This window comes from Culex quinquefasciatus, chromosome 3 (genome assembly GCF_015732765.1).
Source record: "Culex quinquefasciatus strain JHB chromosome 3, VPISU_Cqui_1.0_pri_paternal, whole genome shotgun sequence".
NCBI lineage: Eukaryota > Metazoa > Arthropoda > Insecta > Diptera > Culicidae > Culex > Culex quinquefasciatus.
Window position 1 is genome coordinate 100,696,565 of NC_051863.1, and position 18,330 is coordinate 100,714,894.

An 18,330-nucleotide genomic window follows, 5' to 3' on the forward strand; every position below is an offset into this window, starting at 1 on the left:
GTTAAGATATGAAACATTTGTGAAATTTTCCGATCTTTTCGAAAACAATATTTTCAAAATTTTCAAATCAAGACTAACATTTCAAAAAGGCCAAACATTGAATATTACGCCCTTTTAAAATGTTAGTCTTGATTTGAAAATTTTGCAAATATTTTTTTTGAAAAGATCGGAAAATTTCACAAATGTTTCATATTTTAACATTGAAAATCGGACCATTAGTTGCTGAGATATCGACATTGAAAAATGGTGGGCTGTTTGGGTGAGACTTAGAAAACATCAATTTTCCTGTTTTCAGCAATTCCCCACGAAAACAGCATGATTCGAAAAAAAAGTTCTCCGATCGGGCTCAAAATTTTTCTGGGGGATCCTTGGCCGAAATAATTAGACCCGTATTTTTTTGTTTGGCCATTAGGGTGACCTACGCCGTGTTAGGGTGGTCCGAAAAATGGCAATTTTCGTCGATTTTCTCAAAACCACTTTTTCAAAAATCATATCTCGCGCCATTTCATCCGATTTTAGCTGTCCTAGACGCAAAGAAAGGTGATTAGTTTGGCTATTTGGGAAAAATAAGAAGTTTCGAAAATCTAGCTTAACATTTGAAAAGGTCATATGAAAACTTAAAATGCTGTTTTGAAGGTCTCGGGACCAAAGAGCCTATGTCTGAAAATATTTTTATCGGATTCCTCGGAAAATTTCACATAACATATCAAAAAATGGCGAAGTTATGTTTTCGATACTCTGAGATACGATTTTTTGAAAATAAAAACTGGGTTTTTCGACGCGCCACGCTCAAAAATTGGAAAATGACGAAAATGGGAAAAAATCGACATTTTTCACTAAAACTGCGATAACTTTAAAATTTCAGCGATGACCTATACATGTTAGGATACTAAAATTTTCGTAATTAAAAGACGCAACTTTTGGTACCATAACATCTATAGGTCATCGCTGAAATTTTAAAGTTATTGCAATTTTAGTGAAAAAAGTCGATTTTTTCCCGTTTTCGTCGTTTTCTGATTTTTGCGCGTGGCGCGTCGAAAAACTCAGTTTTTATTTTCAAAAAATCGTATCTCAGAGTATCGAAAACATAACTTCACCATTTTTTGATATTTAATGTGAAATTTTCCGAGGAATCCGATAAAAATATTTTCAGACATAGGCTCTTTGGTCCCGAGACCTTCAAAACAGCATTTTAAGTTTTCATATGACCTTTTCAAATGTTAAGCTAGATTTTCGAAACTTCTTACTATTTTTCCCAAATAGCCAAACTAATCACCTTTCTTTTGCGTCTAAGACAGCTAAAATCGGATGAAATGGCGCGGAGATATGATTTTTTGAAAAAAGTGGTTTTTGCGAAAATCGACGAAAATTGCCATTTTTCGGACCACCCTAACACGGCGTAGGTCACCCTAATGGCCAAACAAAAAAATACGGGTCTAATTATTTCGGCCAAGGATCCCCCAGAAAAATTTTGAGCCCGATCGGAGAACTTTTTTTTCGAATCATGCTGTTTTCGTGGGGAATTGCTGTTTTTAAACTTTTGCATTGCAATATCTCAGCAACTAAAGGTCGTATCAACAAAGTCCGATGGAGCAAAATATAGAGAATTTTCTCAGCTTTTCAAAAATATTTTTTTCAAAAGTGGACAAACATGTGCACTAATTTAAAAAAATAAAACACTGCGACTATTTTGAAAAAAGTTACATAAAAATGGCTATAACTTGAAAACGGTGAACTTTATCAAAATTACACTAAAGTACTTTTTGATTGCAAATTCAATTTTACATCGAAAAATGAAGTTGAAAAATTTTTGCGACCAAAATTTCGATTTTTAAAAAAAATCAGTATTGATTAAAAAAATCATAACTCGGTCAATGATTTTTTGCACAACTTGGAAATTTCTGAAAAGTTGGCATTTTATGTCCTCTAAAACATATCAAAAAATAAAAAAAAATAAAAATAGTGTTTTTTGCAAATCAAGTTTTAGTGCTAAAAAGTTAAATAAAAAAATCACCAAATTTTTTTTACCGTGTATTATTTTTTTCCAGTGTAGTCCGTATCCATACCTACAACTTTGCCGAAGACACCAAATCGATCAAAAAAATCCTTCAAAAGATACAGATTTTTGAATTTTCATATATCATTTTTGTATGGACAGCTGCCAAATTTGTATGGAAAATTATATGGACAAACTAATGATGCAAAATGGCTTCTTTGGGCATACCGAAGGCACCAAAAAAGTTTCAGCCGGATAAAAAAATACAAAAATAAAAATTGAAGAAAAAAGACCGATTTCGTAGAGAATTGCTCATATGGTACCTACTAGGCACACCGAATCCAGAGTCGTCCTTACGGAAAGCCAATACATTGCCGGATTCGTATAGTATGCCATACGCTGAGACAGAATAACGTGACCCAAGTAACCAAACAGCACTAAATCGTGTCACTGTTCAGCACTACCAGCGCTTTAAGAGCTGCGAGCAAAAGCTAATCAGTTTTCGTATCTGCACTAACAGCGCTTTTCCAGCAGATTTGCAGCTGAGTTTGGACTTTATATTTCTGATTTCCAGCTAGGCCCCTACTGTTGTTGTTCCAACCCTGCAAAATGTAAATAAATGGAGAGGCAAAAATGCTGTTGTCTCTTTTTCTCTCTTCTCTGCTTCTCTCAATTCTATTTTCGGGTTGTTTACTACTTTGCCGACTCAGCTGACCGAGTGGGGAAGATGAATTATTTGCTTAAACTTGCGGTGTTGACGATTTGATGCTGGAAGTTGATGTGGTCCTGGTGATTCCTGTGACTGTGTCCTCACGGCTAAATGGAGAATTAATTTCCTAGTATGATTTCAGACCTATAAAACTGTTTCGTTGTTGAGTTAAATGCTCCACCTCAATGCTGATTTCTCATGCTCTAAAATATAAACATTTATATTCCACTTAGCCACTACGAAGTTTTGGTTATATTGAGGAAAAACACTTTTTTGCAGATTTAGGATAATTTATTAAAGCTTTAAAGATAATAATTGCACTGCCCTCAGAACACACATGCCAGAGAGTTGGGGGACGTTCGCTGAGATGTTGCGTTTGTCGTCGTTTTTTGTTACTTTCCACCACAAGATCCACCAGCTTACCGGGCAAGGTCCATGCTATGTCCACTGAGATTACGAAGCCGGATGATCAAGCTTTGACGAAATGAAATCTCTGCTTTCCTCACGCTTTCCTCCATTTCCGTAAATATTCGTCTAGTCGCGAAGGCCTCCGGAACAGTAGAAGTTGATACCCTGAAGTTTTGTTCATCCTGAAACATGTTTCTTTCTTCAATTAGAATATACTTTAAAATGATGAAATGATAAAAAAGCTTACCAACAGATGAAAACAGCGAACAATTTCTTCACCCATAGATATCTCTTCCAAGCTGTCTGCATTTTGCTCCTGGCTCGATTTATTTTGGTTGAATGGATGAAAGAGTAGGAAATATACTTAGTTTTATTTCTTGGTGCTGTCTCTTTCGCTCTTACACGAAACAATATCGTGTTGCCAGTTTGATGAAATATTGTGTTGCAGTGTTGCCAGTGGCAGCATCAAATGAGCTCTATTTCAGCTTCATTTAGAGCAATTGTTTTAGAGCTGATTTGTGTTGAACTTAGCTGTTTTATGACTAATTTGCTTTTCTATGCTATTAAGCAGCCAATTTATGATTTCTTTTAGTGCTGGGTGGTTACTTGGGGAGTGTTATGAAGACAACTACATGAATCAAAGTTAAAAAAAAATGTATTTGCCAACTCGTTCGTGTGCTACGGCCCTGCTGAGTTGGTCTTCGAAACAGGCGCCGTCAAAATCACTCCGTCTCATAATCGGAACGATTGTCACCAGCTGCCGTTAAGCACGTTCCTAGGGCATCTTGAAGTTCACCGGAACGAAGCAACTCAACGCTATGAAGGCCGTGGCTGCACTTATTCGCACAAAAGAATTGTCGACAAGATCATTCAGAAAACGCATACTAAGACGATGGCGGAACCAGGGTGTCAAACGGACTCCTTCGGGGACGACACAACAATGAAGAGGTAGAAGGCCACCAGAAAGCTTGGGGCTAACAAGTCTGTCCTGGCCAAATTAAGACTCCTCCGATTGACCGAAATATTGCTCCCGGTGCGGCTTCAACAATTATGCAATCTTGCCTGAACCGTTCACAGAAGAATGCGGAAAGACATTCCATCAGCTTAACGTTACGGGTCTTAGATTTATAAGGAATAAGTGTTCTGTTCTGTTTTCTCTATTATTGTAGTTTAATTGAAATAAACATTAACATCTCAGCAAAAAATCAATGTATTCTCAATAAAAATAATTTAAATACATTCATAAGTTTGCAATATAAGTATCAACATTTGCGATATTCTCTCATCTTAATTTCATAATGTTTGCATAGGAAAGCAAACAACAATCCAAAATTATATTTATAAGGTTTGCTTATGGAAAAAAAATCAATTCGTTTTCCTATAAAATCTATATGGCTAGCGTATGGAAAAAATCTATATGATTTACCTATGGCTGGTAAGAAGTTTTTTGGCTGAGTGTATGGTACGATTTTGAAAAACGTACCATGACATTTGAACATTTTGTTCGTGGTTCCCACCCAGATCGGAAGTCCGTAAACCCACGATGTTTTGTAAGGTGATAAGCAGAGTGGCAGGTTGGTCGGATTTGTTCCGAAGAAAAACGCGTAAGTTGTTTTTGCAGCTCTGACAGCTGCGCGTGAGGTCGACAGGGGGTTCAGGTCGACTCGATAACGACTACAGGGTTGTTCATCTCAACACCCCCGCTCAATCCTGGGAGTCGCCATGTCCCGCGCGATGCCGTCGATGCCTCGCTCGCATCTTCGGAACCTCTGTTCTCAACTTCTCCTTGATCTTCGTTGCTGCGGGGCGCAGACTTTCAAAAACGTTTCTGCCGCTCCGCCATCCGGCTTCCGCGCAGAACCAGCAGTCTTCTGCACTCAAGGCGAAGCCCGTGTACGCCTTCTTGTCCTGCTTCGGTTCACGCTTGCTTCGGCCTCGTAGTGGTTCGGTTTTCTCCGCTTCCGCCCTCGAAGCATCCCTCCGGATCTTCAGGCACGCGACCTGGTCCTCGTTCGTGTAGAACCAGCAGGTACAGCCTCCCCGACTCCTTTCCGATCGCCACAGTTCTCTCCTCCTGCTTGATGCTCACTGTTCCCGAACTGAACTCCACTTTCAGTCCGCGCTCGTCCAGTTTCCGAACCGACAACATGTTCGCGCTGGCTTCCGGGATGTACAGAACGTCCTTCAGCGTGATCGGGATCGTCTTTCCGTCCACGGCTGAGGTCAGACGGATCACGCCACGATGCTCAGCAACGATCGACTTCCCCTTCTTGGCAACGGCGATTGTCACCGGGTTCTTCAGCGGCACGAGCTCCTCGAACAACTCACGATCCTTGGCGATGTGTTCCGATGAACCAGAGTCTACGATCCAGCTCACCTCCCGCAGCTCCGGAAGCTTCTCCACGCCGACGAAGCACACCTCGTCGTCACTCGACCCGTAGCGTGCGCTCGCTTTCGTCGCGTCGGATTTCTTCTCCGGACAGTCTGCAGCTTTATGGCCCTCTTTTCCGCAAACGAAGCACTTGAACGCCTTCTTCTTTTTCTGCTGTTGCGACTTCAGCGCACTCGTTCCCGAGAAAGCCGCTTCCCCCGTCTTCACACCGACCGATTCGCTGGAGTTCTTCCTCGTCTCCTCGTCGAGCAAACGGCACTTGACGAATTCCAGCGATAAATCTCACTCCGGAACCGTCTGAATGCTCGTCACTACCATCTCGAACCTCGGATTCACCGTCAACAGCAGATGACAGATGACGTCGAGTTCATCGATGGTCGCTCCAGTAGACTTCAACTCACGAATGATCCGGTCAAACTTTGTGAAGTGCTCCCGTAGAGTGTCGCCCCCCTGGCGCAGCAGAATCAGCTTCTGCTTCAGGTGCAAACGTTTCGCCAAACTTTGCCGCTCGTACATCGCAGCCAGGGCCAGCCAAATCTCCCTCGGCGTCGACTTGTCCTGGACCTGCTCGACGTGGTCGTCATCCAGCCTCGAAAGCAGAAACGACCGGCACCGTTTCTCCTTCTTCTTCCTCTTCTCCGCCGCCTTCAACTTGACCTCCTTCTGCACCGCCGTGTCCTCCTCCTTCACCTTCAGCTCCTCCACTTCCGTCGCCTCCTGCTGGATGCATTCTTCCAGCTCGTGCTCGTCCAGCACGGCCAGCATCCGGCACTTCCACGACCGGTAGTTCGAGCCAACGAAGAGTGGCACCCCCGCAACAACGCCGTTGGTCTTCATCCTCAATCCGTTCCACCAACTTCCGAACTTCACTCACTAAAATGCCGCGAAAACAACTTTTCGGCACTCGCGCAACCTGGGCTCATAACCTGATGAGCAGAGTGGCAGGTTGGTCGGATTTGTTCCGAAGAAAAACGCGTAAGTTGTTTTTGCAGCTCTGACAGCTGCGTGTGAGGTCGACAGGGGGTTCGGCCGACTAGGTCGACTCGATGACGACTACAGGGTTGTTCATCTCAACATCCCAGTAAGAAATACGGGGCCGACCGGGTCTGATCGTCAGAGCGACGATCAGTCCTACAGGGGCCGATGCGGGTCTGATTTTGAGACACGCATCAGACCCGAATCAAGGTATTTTGCACCCGAAACGTCAACCTGTCAAGGTTGTTCGAACATCGCAAGAGGCCTACGTGCGGGGGCGATGTAAGAACGACGTAAAGGTGAAAAATCAGGCGCGCATCAACCTGTTTTTTGTGCTCTTCTTCTTCTTTTTCTGTCATCTGTCATTCGATTTGTTGTTATTGAAACAGTCGTTTTTGAGTTTCGTTTGTTTATTTTTCAAATAAATCGCTATGTTTCGATTTTATTCCGACATTTTTCATCATTTTAAACTCAAATTGACCGGTGAGGAAGGAGAGAGAAGCACGTGGTGATCAATTCAGTTGGATCTGGACCTGGACGTGTTCGAGCAGCATCTCTCTCGCCATTCTGAGGGTACTTGGGGGACCTTGACATCACTGCGATGCTGTATTGTTCCGAGGACATTTACGGGGCAATGGCCGGGTCCCATGCAGCGCTGCTCTCGTCGTCAATTCCAGGGTCATGGCTGTCCCGCGTGTCAGTTCCGGTGGGCAATCAGGGGCAAAGTTCCGGGAGTTTTGGGAGCGGAAGCCGGATTGAGAATGGAGTCCGCCCGGCGCTGATTATTCGATTCGGTGTCTGTCGATGCGGGGTCACGAACCTTGAACATGCCGTGATGTTTTGATTTCCGCCCGGGGGTTTGTGTTACTTGCGGATCAGAACGACTCCTCCTCGTCCGGGAGCAGGATTTTAGATTTAGAGCTGCAAAGGGGGAAGGTTAGTTTGTAAGATTTCTATGATGACTGTTTTCCCCATTTTACCAGTCCTTCAACGGCACCGGTTCCGATGCCTCCAACTACTCCTCCAAGGTAGTCTGGAATAGTTTAGTCTTGGAAGTCAAAATCCGTACTCTGCGGGTCGCCGCTGATCTGCTAATTCTACTTGGTGCCACGGGAGGTCAATCACCGTCCCGTCATCCTCCTCCGAATGGACTGCCAGACAACCCCGAACCAGGACACGCCTTATGCCCTGGTTGGTCAATTCTGCTGAGATGACGTTTGTCTTGGGAATCGCGTTCAGCGCGGGCCCTTTCGAGCGCTGCGGCCGCCTTCGGCATCCGCGACCCAATGCTCAGTGAAAACTACGGGGCCGATCGGGTCTGATCATCAGGCATGTTGGGACCGGCTCCGGTTGATCTGATCTTGGACGCGTTCTTGCAGCATTTTATCCGTGTTCGATCATTCGGAGGGAATGTCCATGGCCATGGCCGTCACGTTTGACGTTTCCGGATTGCATGAACCTATTTGAAATGGAAAAAAAGATTTTTTTTCTGGTGAAACAAGAAAATGTTACATGTAAATTACCGGCATTTGAAAAAGAATTGGCCAGGAAGGTGGACTGGTTTTAGTTGATCTGGCGCGTTCGTGCAACATTTAATCCGATGCTCCGAGGGACTTTCATGGTGGTGACCATCGAGCATGATCCGTGCAACGTAGTTCCGAGACATTTGCAGAGCCATGATTATTCTGGTTAATTTGGATCTGCACGCGTTCGTGCCGAATCTCACCCGTCGTTCCGAGGACACTTGTAGAGAAGTGAACGTCCATCGAGCCTGATTTGTGCAACGTCGTTCCGAAGGTTACTGCCACGGCCATGGCCGACAATTCCTGATTGCGCCTGGGGTGTGAATTTCAGGAACGTGGAAGGTTTCCGGTTGGTATAGACCTGGACGCGTTCGTGGAGCATCCTACCCGTCGCTCTGAAAGCATTCCTAGGGCCGGAACCATTCTTCGAACTTGTTCCGTGGACGGATTCTGGTTCATTGAAGACCTTCTCCAGCGGCTTCGACGGAGCGGCCAAGTTCCAATTTGCCAGCTGTGCAATTTCCAACCGGGTTCGTTTTCACCGATGCAGGCGTCCTGCCTTGCTGCTCACTCGATAGCCAGGGAGATGCAACGAGGGACGTTTCCTGCCGATGGTGCCAGGGGGCCGGTGCGCAGACCGGTGTTGAAGTGCTGTGAAAATTGATCAAGTTTATTTATGTTTAAAATTATCAGCTGTTAACTCACCACTAGAAAACTGTCCGCCAGTCATCGTTCCATCACTTTCGTGCTCGTTTTCTCCCGAAACATCTCTCCCGTTGCTCCAAGGGCACTCGTGGAACCATGACCGAATATTTTGGAACCGGCAAGTTGGTCGCAACTTGAATGTCCCGTTGGTTCCTGCACGCCAGCGGCTGACACTTTGCTGATATGCTTCTCTTTCTGCGCTATTATATTTATCGAGTTTGCCACAACGGAACATATCGCCTGGTGCGAAACCAGAATCGGCTACCTGGAAGGGAAAGTTTTTAGGGTTGGAAAGTTTCAGAAAATGACTGTTTTACCTGTGCTGCGTCAGCACTGATTCCGCTGCCACCGGCTGCTTTTTGGCCATCTCCCAGGTGGTCAAGTTTCGTTTTCTTGGATGAAATGATAAAGTCGCTGAAGTCAAAGTGTGTGCCCTACGTTGAGCGGTAATTTAGAGGTATTCTGCGAAGCCGAGCCTGTGGCGTTCAACGAGTCTCGCCGGAACCACCCAGCTATGCAGCTTCAGGAGATCCTGCTCCGTGGGACAGGGTCCGGCGCGGTGCACTTGATGATGAACTACATCTGGGCGTAACCCACCAGCAAGTCAGGTTCCAATTTCTCCTCGATCAACGAAATGGCACGCGACCGACGGATGGGTTGCTTCCCGTTCGTCTTTCTTCAGTTTCTCGACCGCTTTGTTTACAAACTGCCAGAGAATCGGTTCCGCCGGACAAACGTGGATGCTGGATCTGTTGGCAATTGTACTTCTGCATTTCTAGACTTGATAGCAGGTCACTTCAGGCGGTTTGACCGGCTTTCCGATACCGGCCGTGGCCATGTTGTCGCGCACGTTCTCCACAAGGTTGGCCATCGAGCGACGGTTTGATTACTATCTTTGGCGCACACTGCTGCTTCTCCTTTTTTTGAACTTGCAGATTCTCGGCCGATACAGGAAACGGCGTGTGCGGGTATGCACTATAGTTCTGGCGCTCGGGTGTGGTCAGCTCGATAAAAGGCATGTTATTTTGATAGCTGCTGCTGGCTAGTATTGGCAACCGCCGCCTTGCTTGACGTCATCTCGACGGATTCGATCAACTTTGCGGTGTTCCTGGCCAACAACGTCGGCGAAAATCTCGGAACCGGCGAGTCCAAAATGGAAAGATTATGCAGCTTGCGTATCGGACCAGATCGGACAGATCGGCTTCATGCACGTCCACGACTGTCGTGAGCGGTGCCATACTCCGGGTGGCGGCCGATGACATCCGGGACTTATCCTGCGACGCACAAATAGACAGCTTGTTTGTTCTCCTCGGCCAAAGAGCGAGGTTTTGAGCATGGTAACTGGAAAGAACCTATGTGATAGAATAAAAGAATTATTACACAGAAACTAGCAAATGTTAGAAGAAACTTACCAGAATATTTTTTTTATTTATCACGCCAGGTGGAAGAAACTACTCTTTGGCATACTCTTCACTGATGCCGCGCAGAACGCGCAAAGATTGGTACTCGGATCCTTCGATCGGGAGCAGTTTGTTCCTGGAGTGCTGGAGTGCGGACCGGATCCGGAACAGTCTGTTGGAATCGTTGTTTGTGAGCACGCTCGAGTTTGCGTTCCGGCGATTTTCACAGCGCCATGTGCTGTACTTCCTGCAGCAGATGCATCTGCAAGGACGTCGAAAACTCCGTCGTGGAGGAATGAAGATGCTGATAATTCTGCGCTGTTATCCGTGCGGTTTGTTCTGGAGTCGTTATTGTTGTTCAGGGCTGATGAGCCGGCCGATAAATCCCTAAATTGTCCTGAAGTTTCGAACTGCTTGAGCTCTTTACCGTTGTTGATTCTCCAAGAACAACAGTGGCATGTTCTCACGCACGTCCAGCCCAATGTTGACCAGCGGCCGACAAATTGACGACCTTCTTTCTCACCAAATTTTAAGCTCTTCTCGGTCAACTAAATCGCGGGTTTGCACTCATGTTCCGGCGCACAGGCGTGATCAGTTAGACAAAGGTTATGTCATCCTTTGCAGCTTTTCGACGGGTGCATTCAGGCTAGCGGTGGAACACAATCAGCGACTTTGACTTCAACTGCGCTGGTTTTTGCAGTCAGTTCCGCTGCCTTGGTTATGTTCCGGAGTTGGCGGGTGCGGGTTCAGGCGGTGAATGAGCCTGGAGGAGGTTTCCGCCGTTGATCGCGACAAAAGGGTGTAGCGAAAGTGCACAAGAATCAAGCCAATCGTGCCAAAGACCGCGTCCCGGCGGGGTTCAACTTGAGGACACAATAATCGACGGCCAGCACGCGTCGTCCGGCCTGAAAATGCAATTTTTTAGTAAAAGCTTGTAGCAAATCTAAACAAATAAAGCAAAGTAAAAAATATAAGTTACCTTTCAAATCTACTCTCGATCAACAAGGTGACAATCTGGGAGCGTTTCTTGGCCTGCCGATTTGACAAACAACCCGGAACAATCCCGGAAAAGCCGACCACAAAGCACTCTTTCGCGACAGAGCCAACGTGCACGCCATGTTTTTTTCGTTTGACAGAACTGACGAAAAATTCGCAAACATGAAAGAGCGAGATAGCATGCTTTGCGAAATTTCGGTTAAAATCAAAAGCTTGCTCTCTCTTTCACTCTAACGCGCAGCATACCAGTTCATCGAACTGATCGAAAAACATCGTTGCCTTACAAAACATCGTGGGTTTACGGACTTTCGATCTGGGTCGTGGGTTTACGGACTTTCGATCTGGGCTGTACGTTAGTGTGAAAGAGAAAACATGATTTGTATTTTCATCGATGTTTCGCTGAGCAGGCTATCTCACTCTTTCGCGATTGCGAAAATTCGGAAGAACTGTCAAACTGCCAAACAACCATCTTGTTTTTGGAATAGTTTTTTCAAGTCGCGTGCTCTTGGCAAATTCTTAGTTTGGTGAGCTAGGTAATCATTTTATTTCTTAGTTTGTTTGTTTAATTTAAGTTCTTCTGCTTCAAGTGACACCTGATAAAGCAAACAAGTCCGTCCCTGCATCGTTGACCGGAACCTGCCGGCAAGTTGTGACTCCCGGATGGACACGAACCCAGCAATCCCGACCCCAGAACAAAACGGGGACGACATGAACCAGCCCTACGAGCCGCACCGGACCTGGTCGACATGTCCACGTTAATCAGTGACGCCAAGCTAACCACCATAATCCCCATTGGACGGTTCCTGTTCCGGCAGCTGCCATCAGTTCCAGTAAGCCATGGGCGAATTTTCCGGCTGCGAAATGTTCCGGCGTGGCCAACCTGCAGAGAACGGTGCTAATTCGTTTGGGTCGTGAGTCCAAGAGCGATAACGGGACCACCACCAAAACTTCGGAAGTTCGCAGCGGAATCGGTGACGTTAAAGAAAATCAACAGCGGCCTTGACACCAATCGGATGTTCACCGATGACACCGATGGCACTTCGGTGCAACGAGCTCAATGATCTTGAATCCGTCCACGAAGATGAATCTACTGCAGGAGCTCCAACACCTAACGCTGTCCAAATTTCTGGTGGGCAATCGGAACGCGGAACAGTTTAGTGTACCCAATCGTGTCCACGAACAACATTTTCAACAGGTGAGTTGGTTTTTGAAGCAAAACATTACATTTGCTTATCTCAGTGTTCTTTTTTCCTCATTTATTAGGCTGATGCCGTCAGGAACCGGCACGAGGCAGGATCTTAACTCTACAAGTTTCCTCATAAAGTCGCTGCACGCACCAGACCCGACAGACGGTTGGCACCCTCATCTAGAGCAACAGGGGCCGTTCCACGTTCCTGGAAATTCACTTCCAGCCGCAATCCGGCGACACTAAGCGAAGCGGCGGTGGCCAACATCAGCCACTGAACTTGGTGCCCGGAAGCGCGCAAAAGTTGCGGAAAAGCGTTAGCCATCGAAAAACTGACCACGGACCACGGAAGGTCGTCAAATCTCGCTGGCCAAAAATCTGCGAGACGTGTGCGACAAAATGGTCTTAGTCGGTGACTTGAGCTGGTCAAATCGAGACATCGAGACAAATTCAATAACCGGAACATGACAATACAGATTCTTAGGTAAGTTTGTATTTTGAGAGAACAAGTTCAAATTAATTTAAAGAATTAATCATAACTGCATTCTTTTCCTCTCTTTTTCTAGAACATCACGACTCCAAGCTTAATTGCTTGTTCGATCTTACTCGGACCAGAATCAGCTGCATCGACACCAAGGTGTGTACCGATTTGATTACCCCGCAACCTTGTCGGTTAGGAAAGATTCGTTTCGACTGCAACGATGTCGTGCGCTTGAAACCACGCTTCCGGAGGTAGACGTGGCCTAATCAGCGTGGTACTTCCGAAGAAGCAAATGCCAGCAAGAACAGTGCAAGTGCAGCTGCTGGCTGAACCGGTGCCGTCCATGCCGTCGCAATTTCCAGCTTAACGGTCTTCAGCTCGCCCACAGTGGCCGGTTTAAACGAAAGATTCTGGTATGTAAGTTGCATTTACAATATCCCGCAGTAAAATAAACTTTTTTTTGTCTTCAAATAGGTTCATTTCCGTTGTGGATGCTTGGCGCAATCCGGAATTCACACCTAGAACGGCCATGGCTCTACAAATGTCCTCGGAACAGGCTTTAATGACGGTCACGGCTCTGTAGTCGCCGACGGGAACGAAGAAGATGAAAACTCCAGTAACTCAATTGTTACGTAGAGGATGGTACTCACCCGCGTGTAACACCCCAAATAAGTCCTGCACCAGCTGAAGAAAGTCATCAAACCGTCGCTCGCCGACCAACATTGTAGAGAACGTGCGCGGGAACATGGCCACGGCCGGGGTCGGGAAGCCTAAACGCATCTTCACCGGCAGTTCTTTGTAGTTCCCGCATCAGAGGCAGCAAACGACGACTTGAACGAAAAACAACCGGTTGATACGACCAAAATTCCGCTCATGCACGAGTGGCATGTTATGCTGCGAATGTCACCGGAGGAACGGGAACGGTAAGGAGTTCGAACAGCTCGATTGTTTGGGAAATTTAGGAAATGGTTTCTTTCAGAATTTCAAAGAAGACCCGGAACCTATTACAGATCAACCGGTGGGCTGCCAACTCGTCAACCTTGGCCAGTGGTAACGACTTCCCTGCCTTACTTCCGTAGAATGTCGTAGGATGACAATCTCGAGATCAAAATTTATGGTTCTGGTAAGTTTTTTTTATACATATTTTCTAATTCCAGTGCAACAAACTTTTTTATATTTTCAGACAGATTCTTCTCTTTGGCCCTCATGACCCTTTAAGTGACAAAATAGAGCGTACCGGCACAAGTTCACTGCCAATTTCACAAGCACCAGAACCATTATCTACCACAGTTGTACCCCCGCGCATCGTCGGTGGCCGGAGAAAGTAAAAGATTTCAAACCGGCGGGGAGGGACAGAGAAACCCGGTCAAAATGTCCACGTTCATCAGTGTTGACAAGTTCATCGCCGAAACATACCCATGGGACCATCTCCGGCAGCTGCCATTAGTAGAAACGACACGATCCTGGAGCGCTTGGCCAGTGGCCGCTGGAGACCATTTTCTGGACACCACCGTCTAGTGACCGGACCGGACCACGCAACGTAATCCCGCTTGGAAGGCTCATGAACTTTTCAAACAAAGCCTGGTCCAAGGTCATCAAGTCCCAATAAAGATCACCGGTTTCGATAGATTCGCCGAAAGAACACTTCCGTTGAGTCCAAAACAACGGAACTGGTGTAGTCGAAATCGAACAGCTGGTGGTGACCGGGAGCACCACAAAACTAAATGCGTCGAGATTCGCAAGTTGGTGTCCGGAAACGCCCAGAATCTGTAAAACTGGTCACATCCGCGCACCAGAACCACAAAGTATACTTGCGAACGCCTGTAAACGCAGGAACAAAAGACGTGCTTCAAGTTTGGCAAGGAGTAGCACCGCCAGGCTAGCCAACAATGTGAAGGAAGTGCGCGAGAATATGGCCAAGGCCTGGGTCGGTGAACCGCCGGAAGGCGGCTTGCTACCACATTTGCACTGTATTCCAAGTTTGGTCGTCAACAAGTTTTCAACACTACTCCTTCCGGTGTTGAAGCATTCCAGAAAGTTCAACCTCCCCATCGTCTAGTTCCTGTCCGTACGATGGTCAATATGGTGGACATCCTGCTGCTGACCGGTTGCCCCGATACCGGCGAAACGAACCCACTCCAATCCGGCGAACTTAACAAGTCGCTTCCATTTTTGGTTCCAACACCAGAGGCAGCAAAATTAAAACTAAATTCCTTCAAAAATTTAAAAATGTAGGTATATTTTGACTAATAAAGTGAAAAAACGCGAAAAATAAACTTATTGTTTCAATCAAAATAAATTATGAGTTTGACAGATGACAGAAAAAGAAGAAGAAGAACCTAAAAAGAGAGGTTGATGCGCGTCCAATTTTCCACCTTTACGTCGTTCTTACATCGGCCCCGCATGTAGGCCTCTTGCGATGTTCGAACAACCTTGACAGGTTGACGTTTCGGGTGCAAAATACCTTGATTCGGGTCTGATGCGTGTCTCAAAATCAGGTAGGTCTGATCGTCGTTCTTATGATCAGACCCGATCGGCCACGTATTTCTTACTGGGCATTTTCATGAACGCTTGTACACGATTTTGGGAACTTTTTTTTCTCCGTGTAACTATTTTGACAGCTGGAAACCCAACATACCTTACTAATCTACATACCTGGCCAGTGTGGCACTAATGCCCAGTAGGGTGACAAGAAAAAATGAAAATTTTGGAAAATCTGAAGAGATACCCCCTGGATCGATTCTTTCGGCAATAATAAGTTACTGTGCCAATTTTGAGTCAAATTGGTTAAGGCTAAGCGGTCGCTTTTTATCGTTTAAGTTTATATGGAAAAAATCGCAAAAATGTATGGGGAAAAACATCGCTTCAGGATTTTGGCAGCAGGTGGCGCAGGTCTTGCCCAAAATTGTCCAAGTGTGAGATTCTTGTAGGAAATTTAATTTCCTGCAACTTTGTCGAAGGGTGCAAGAAGATCCGAGTTGATCCTGATGAGTTATTAGCAATGCGATGAAAAGAAATTGGCTTATATACTTGAAAGAATATAAGGGGTACATAAGAAGTACATAAGAAAATATTTTTTACTAGAAAAATCATCAAAAATCAGGATCAACTCGGATCGTTTTGCACCCTTCGACAAAGTTGTAGGAAATCGAATTTCCTACAAGTATCTCACTCTTGGAAAATTTTGGGCGAGACCCGCGCCACCTGGCAGAAAACCAAGCTTCCCTGCACCGTGCGGTACACGCGGTTCACTCGCACCTCGGGTATGCTTTGCGCCTGCTTTGTTCGGTTTACACCCGTACCCGACTCACACGAACCGGGGGTATTTTGGTTCATCGTACCAGCGCACCACGACACTCTCGGTTTGCCGCGTCGGTTTTGTGTCTGGCACTCACCCATGGCATGAACCCGGTATATGAGCCAAGGTGCTTCACTCGTTACGAGCCGAGGTACGTGCCGTGGTACGCGCTGGCGGTACAAAACGCGTTCAATACCACGACACGTACCACGGCACGCTGTGTTCATGCCATGGGTGAGTGCCAGACACAAAACCGATGGGGCGAGCCGAGAGTGTCGTGGTGCGCTGGTACGATGTACCAAGATACCAATACACAAATGGGTTCAGGCACGTACCGAAGCTAGAAAACCAAACCTGCGGTGTGCGTTGGCAGTGGCGCATGGGAAGCTTGCAGAAAACTATTAAAACGATGTTTTTCTGCATACATTTTTGCGATTTTCCCCATATAAACTTCAACGGTAAAAAGCGACCCCTTAACCTTAACCGATTTGGCTCAAAATTTGCACATTTTTGCCTAAGGAATCGAATCAGAGGGTATCCCTGATGTATTTTTTTTTATTGTCACCCTAATGCCCAGTCAACTCAATCGGAATTTTGAAACGGAATTCAATTCGAATCGTTCACGTATTCCGTTTCAAACGCAACAACCGGCACGTACACGGAACTAGTCCTCAATCAAACGTACCAATAGTGTAATGGTACGTTCGTTTGAGGGCTAATTCCGCACTGAGTGCCGCACTCAGAGCTGTCAAAGTGTTTTTTTTAAGAAACTCGCGCTAGTTCCACCCGAGTTTTGCCGCCATCTTGGAACTGAAACTCTAGTGCCGCACTGGCTGTTAAAAACGAACGTACCATAAGTGTGATGGAATGTTCACATTCAAAGGTTCAATGAAGTTGCTTTAGAGGGGTTTGGTCAATAGGCAGAAAAACTATCGGCAGAGTACTGAATGGCCGAATGCCAAATAGCAGAAATTTCATTTGGCTTAAAACGATATGGTCTAATAAAAAATCAAACCATCCACATTAACGACCCTGGGTCTTTTGTGGTCTCTATTGCATATGGTCTAATATTAACCGTCAAAAATCATTAATTAGCAGTATTTTAAATGACAGAAAATGTCAATTATCAGAAAATGAAAAAGCCGAAAAATTTAAACGACATAAAAGGTTAGAAGCTAGAAATACTCATGTAGGTAAGTGGCGTTACATCGTGCTGCCATCTGTTTTTTTAGTGCAAAAGTGGAAAAGTCGTCTAGAAATCACGGCTACGTCACACGCCATGGCGGAAGGCAATTATTATTGAAATTGAATGTACCTAAAATGTTTTTTCGTGGAAAGGTAGCTAAGGGGGTCTCTTTTGGATATCTGTGACCTAGATAATATTTCACCTAGGGTTTTTCGATTTTTTGTCATTTTCAGTTTTTTAACTGTATAAATGGAGGCGCACGGTACTTTTGGTTACTTTGCGGTTCCACAGCACCTCCCAAATGCTTTTAATTTCAGTGGATACTGATCAAAGGGGTCGTCCAAGAAATATTTCACAACTTCCAGTTCGTGCGCCACATCGCCTCCAGTCAGGACACCAAACGCTGTACGAGCTTGCCGGTCATCGCCAGGACGCGCCGTAGAAAGCCATGTGAGAGTCCCTCGCCTGCCCGACACCACCACGTCGTCACCCAGCCACCGCCTGATAAGTTCAGCCTGTTGCAGCCTTCAGAGCCGTCCTGGTGCTGGTGTCGGTGCCGGGGGAGGGGTCTCTCAAACGGCAACCCTCGGCAAGTACCCTTCTAGTTTGCAAAATCCATTGCCTGATGCTCGCCCAACTTCCAGTTCGTGCTTCACATCGCCTCCAGTCAGGACACCAAACGCTGTACGAGCTTTCCGGTCATCGCCAGGACGCGCCGTAGAAAGCCATGTGAGAGTCCCTCGCCTGCCCGACACCACCACGTCGTCACCCAGCCACCGCCTGATAAGTTCAGCCTGTTGCAGCCTTCAGAGCCATCCTGGTGCTGGTGTCGGTGCCGGGGGAGGGGTCTCTCAAACGGCAACCCTCGGCAAGTACCCTTCTGGTTTGCAAAATCCCCTGTCTGATGCTCGCCCAACTTCCAGCTCGGTGGCCTTCCCTTCTACGATCAACGCTAAAGGCACTTCAACCCCTGCAAACTCCGCATCTACTATCAGAATGTTCGCGGACTCCGAACAAAAATTGATGCCTTTTTCCTTGCCGTCACTGAGTGCGATTATGACGTCATCGTCCTGAC

The 18,330-nt window shown here is 46.2% G+C and overlaps 1 protein-coding gene across 3 annotated transcripts in view; it reads left to right on the forward strand.

The window, feature by feature from the left end:
- The window catches only part of LOC119769455, an 83,430-nt gene that overhangs the window by 48,515 nt on the left and 16,585 nt on the right, over window positions 1-18,330 (forward strand). The window contains exons 1-7 of one of the 3 annotated variants that reach the window (XM_038261940.1): window positions 4,427-4,548; window positions 11,512-12,299; window positions 12,368-12,774; window positions 12,857-13,184; window positions 13,246-13,694; window positions 13,751-13,894; window positions 13,955-15,002. The exons of the other annotated variants lie outside the window; for them this stretch is intronic. The gene's annotated coding sequence lies outside the window, so the exon portion shown is untranslated. Of the gene's footprint in view, window positions 1-4,426; window positions 4,549-11,511; window positions 12,300-12,367; window positions 12,775-12,856; window positions 13,185-13,245; window positions 13,695-13,750; window positions 13,895-13,954; window positions 15,003-18,330 lie in introns of those variants that run through there. 3 annotated transcript variants of the gene reach the window in all.